The sequence below is a fragment of the Pongo abelii genome, chromosome X, assembly GCF_028885655.2.
Source record: "Pongo abelii isolate AG06213 chromosome X, NHGRI_mPonAbe1-v2.0_pri, whole genome shotgun sequence".
Classification (NCBI taxonomy): domain Eukaryota; kingdom Metazoa; phylum Chordata; class Mammalia; order Primates; family Hominidae; genus Pongo; species Pongo abelii.
The window spans coordinates 105882071-105887257 of NC_072008.2; the positions used below are offsets into that span (position 1 = coordinate 105882071).

Below are 5187 nucleotides of genomic sequence, written 5' to 3' on the forward strand. Positions count from 1 at the left end.
TTGGTCTCTTTAAATAATTCCATATTTCTTGGATTTTTTTTCATTCCTTTTTATTCTTTTTTTCTCTATTCTTGTCTGTCTTATTTTAGAAAGACAGCTTTCAAGCTCTTGAGATTCTTTCCTCCGCTTGGTCTATTCTGTTATTAATACTTGTGATTGCATTGTGAAGTTCTTGTAATGTGCTTTTCAGCTCTATCAGGCCAGTTACATTCCTCTCTATACTGGCAATTTGGGCTGTCAGCTCCTGCACTGTTTTATCATGATTCTCAGGTTCTTTGCATTGGGTTAAAATGTGCTCCTTTAGCTCAGTGAACATCATTTTTATCCACATTCTGAAGACTAATTCTGTGACTTCAGTCATCTCAGCCTCAGCCCATTTCTGAACCCTTGCTAGAGAGGTGTTGTGGTCATTTGGAGCAAAGAGGGCACTCTGGCTTTTTGAGTTTTCAGCATTTCTGTGCTGACTCTTTCTCATCTTTGTGGGTTTATCTACCTTAGATCTTTGAGATTGCTGACCTTTGGATGGGGTTTTTGTATTTTTTACTGTTGTTATTGTTGTTGTTTGTTTGTTTTTCTTTTAACAGTTAAGCCACACTTCCGTAGAGCTGCTGCAGTTTGCTGGGGGTCCATTCCAGACCCTAGTCACCTTGGTTTTTCCAGTACCTGAAGGCATCACCAGTGAAGGCTGCAGAACAGCAAAGATTACAGCCAGTCCCTTTTTCTGGAAGCTCTGTCCCAGGGGGGTACTTACTTGTTTCCAGCCTGAACATGCCTGTAGGAGGTAGCTGAAGACTCCAGTTGGGAGGTCTCACCCAGTCCAGGAGGAATGAGATCAGGGACCCACTTAAAGGAGCAATCTGGCTGCATATTGGTAGAGCAGCTGTGCCATGTTGAGGATCCCTTCAGCTCCCAATCAGTTTGGACTCTCCAAGGCCCTCATGCTGAACTAGTTGAGAAGCCCATCAGCAAAGGTGGCAGGCTGCCCCACCCCCCGGCACCCTGTCCCAGGGAAAAATCAGAACTCCGTCAGCCACAGAACACAGGTGGGGGTGGACAGAGGCCCAGACTGGGAGGACTCACCCCACGAGGAGTGGATTGGGGTCCCATTTGAAGAAACAGTCTGGCCACACCTCATCAAAACATCCATGCCATGCTGGGAAGCCACATCTGCCCCATCAGCTTGGACTCTCAAAACCCCACAGGATTGAACAGTTGAGTCATCTAAACAACCAAGATGGCAGCCTGCCACTCCCTCTGGGCACTACTTCTCAGGGAGAAATCAGAGCTCTGTTCATAGAATATGGGTGGGCAGGGGTGGCTGGAAGCCCCAGCTGGTAGGTCCTGCCCAATGAGGAGGAATGGATTGAGGTCCCACCTAAAGAAGCAGTCTGGCCATGCCTCAACAAAAGAGCCATGCCATGCTAGGGAACCACCTCTTCCCTGGTCAGCTTGGACTCTTCAAAGCCTACAGGCTGGGACTGCTGAGTCATCCAAACAACCAAGGTGGTGGCTCACCCCTCCCCCTGGGAACTCCATTCCAGGGAGAGATCAGAGCTCGTCCACAGAATATGGGTGGGTGGGGATGGCTGGAGGCCCCAGCTGGGAGGTCCTAGTTAGTGAGGAGGAATGGATCATGGTCCCACTTAAAGAAGCAATCTGGCCACATTCTGGAAAAGCAGGTGTTCTGCACTGGGAGCAGGGAACCTTCCTTGTCCAAACCATTTGGACTGTCCAAAGCCCACAGGCAGGAACAGCTGAGTTGACCAAACAGCAAAGATGGTGGCCTGCCCATCCCCACAGGGGCTTCATCTTGTCTCAGGCAGACTCCACCCTGTTGCTGGTGACTGGATATAATTCCAAGCCAGTGGGCCTTATCTTGTGAAGTGCCATGGAAGTGGGGCCCATAGACCAATGCTGCTCAGCCCCTGGATTCAGCCTTCTTCCTAGGGGTATGTAAGAACATCTCACCTTCCTGGGGATCCTGGGTCTGCAGTATGTAAAGCTCCTGGGTCTCTGTGCATGTCTGAGCAGATGCTCTGCTGAGACTCCACACAGCTCTTTGTGTTGAACCCAAGGCTCTGGTTGTGTGGGCTCACAAGGGGATCTCCTGGTCCAAGGGTTGCAAAGATCTGTAGGAGAAGCTTGGCTTCCCAGGGTCATACATTCACTCACTGCTTCCCTTGGCTCCATGTCACTCCCAGGTGGGCCATCACCACACCCTGCTTTTCTTTATTCTCCTTGGGTCAAGTTGTTTTCCTGATCAGTCCCAATGGGAATAACTGGATATTTCAGTTGAAGGTGCTATATTCACTCTCCCTTTTAGTTCTCCGTGAATGCCATGCACCGCAGATGCTTCTACTTGGCCATCTTAACCAACCAGCGCTAGTAATTTTTGTATGTTGATTTTGTATCCTGCAACTTTACTGAATTTGCTTATCAGTTCTGAGTTTTCTTGTGGAGTCTTTAGGTTTTTCCAAGTATAAAATCATATGATCTACAAACAAGAATAATTTGACTTCTTTCTTTCCAATGTGAATGCCCTTTATATCTTTCTCTTGTCTGATTGCTCTATCTAGGGCTTCTAGTACTATGTTGAAGAACAGTGGTGACAGTGGGCATCCTTGTCCTGTTCTCAATCTTAGAGGAAAGTTTTTCAGTTTTTCCCTATTCAGTTTGCTACTAGCTGTGGGTCTGTCATATATGGCTTTTATTATGTTGAGGTAGGTTCCTTCTAGCCCCAGTTTTTTTTAGTGTTTTTGTCATTAAGGGATGTTGAATTTTATCAATGCTTTTCCAGCATCAATTGAAATGATCACATGGTTTCTATCCTTCATTCGGTTGATATGATGTATTACATTGATTGGAGTATGTTGAACCAAACTTGCAACCCTAGGGTAAATCCAACTTTGTCATGATGAATGATCTTTCATTGTTGAATTGGTATTGTTGAATTTGGTTCACTAGTATTTTGTTAAGGATTTTTGCATGAATTTTCATTAGGGATATTGGCCTATAGTTTTCTTTTTATCATGTGTCTGTGTCTGGTTTTGGTATAAGGGTAATACTGACCTCATAGAGGGAGTTTGGAAGTGTCCCCCTCCTTTTCTATTTTTGGCATAGTTTGAGTATGATTGATATTAGTTTTTTAAATGTTTGGTAGAATACAGCAGCTAAGCCATTAGGTCCCAGTATTTCCTTGGATGGAAGACTTTTTATTATGGCTTTGAACTCATTACTCGTTACTGGCCTGTTCAGGTCTTGGATTTCTTCCTGTTTCAATCTCAGTAGGTTGTGTGTATCCAGCAATTTGTCAATTTCCTCCAGATTTTCCCATTTATTGGCATATACAGTTCCTCATAGTAGCCAGTAATGATCCTTAGAATTTCTGCAGTATCAGTTTAATATCACCTTTTTCATTTCTGAATTTATTTACTTGGATCTTCTCTCTTTATTCCTTAGTCTGGTTAAAGGTCTGTCAGTTTTATTTTTCAAGAAAGCAACTTTTTGTTTTGTTAATCTTTTGTATTGTTTTCTTCATTTCAGTTTTATTTATTTCTGCTCTGATCTTTTTTTATTATTATTATACTTTAAGTTCTGGAATACATGCACAGAATGTGCTGGTTTGTTACATAGGTATACATGTGCCATGGCGGTTTGCTGCATCCATCAATCCGTCATCTAGGTTTTAAGCCCCGTATCCATTAGATATTTCTCCTAATGCTCTCCTTCCCCTTGCCCCCCACCCCCCGACAGGCCCCGGTGTGTGATGTTCCCTTCCCTGTGTCCATGTGTTCTAATTGTTTAGCTCCCACTTATGAGTAAGAACATTGAGAACATGAGGTGTTTGGTTTTCTTTCTTTCTTTTTTTTTTTTTTTAGAAGCTGATGTTTATTTTCCATCAACCATTTTTCCATGTTGCTTAAGAGCCCATGCAAGAACAGCTTAAGACCATTCAGTGGTTGCTCCTACCCATTCAGTGGCCTGAGCAGTGGGAGCTGCAGACCAGTCTTCCGTGGCAGGCTGAGCGCTCCAGTCTTCAACAGGGAACTGCTGAATAGGCACAGAGGGCACCCGCACACCTTCAGACCAGTCTGCAACCTCAAGCTGAGTAGCAGTGAACTCAGGAGCTGGAGCAGTCCATTCACCCTGAAATTCCTCCTTGGTCATTGCCTTTTCAGCAGCAGCCTGCTCTTCTTTTTCAATCGCTTCAGAAGTAGAGATCAGGCATGACCTCCCACGGGTGTTCACAGGAAATGGTGCCATGCATGCACAGAACTTCCTGAGCCAGCATCCACCACATCAAACCCACTGAGTGAGCTCCCTTGTTGTTGCATGGGATGGCAATGTCCACATAGTGCAGAGGAGAAACTGTGTTACACAGAGCAATGGTAGGTAGGTTAACATAAGATGTCTCCGTGAGAGGCTGGTGGTCAGCCCTGGGGTCAGTAACCACAGGAAGCCATGGGTCCCGGAAGGATGCCTGCATCTGGTTAGTGAGGGTTCCAGGACAGAAGCGGCCAGCAATTGGAGTGGCTCCAGTGGCAGCAGCAAACTTCAGCACGGCCCTCTGGCCAGTATTCCTGGTAGATATAACACTGACAGCAGCAGGGTTTTCAATGGCAACAACGGCACGAGCTGCCAGCAGAAGCTTCTCCCAGGTCCGCTTCAGATTTATGATGTAGATGCCATCACTTTTCCTTTTATAGATGTACTATTCCATCTGGAAGTCAAGATTTGTGCCACCTAAATGGGTTCCTGCTGCAAGGAACTTAAGGACATCCTCCTCCTTCATTTGCAGGACATCAAGGGCTCCGGACATTGTGAAAGTTTCCCTTTAAGTTACGACGGGAATCCAGAACAACACCATATGGACCACTCTGTAGATAGCGCAGAAAGCGGTGTTTGGTTTTCTGTTCCTGTGTTAGTTTGTTGAGAATGAGGGTTTCCAGCTTCATCCATGTCCCTGTAAAGGACACGAACTCATTCTTTTTTATGGCTGCATAGGATTCCATGGTGTATATATGCCACATTTTCTTCATCCAGTCTATCATTGATGGGCATTTGGGTTGGTTCCAAGTCTTTGCTATTGCGAATAGCACTGCAATAAGCATATGTGTGCATGTGTCTTTATAGAAAAATGATTTATAATTCTTTGGGTATATACCCAGTAATGGGATTGCTGGGTCA

General features: G+C 45.2%; 1 pseudogene; it reads right to left on the minus strand.

Moving 5' to 3' along the window:
* Nucleotides 1-3900: 3900 nt before the first annotated feature.
* Nucleotides 3901-4874, minus strand: LOC100446455 (small ribosomal subunit protein uS2-like; annotated as a pseudogene).
* Nucleotides 4875-5187: the final 313 nt, after the last annotated feature.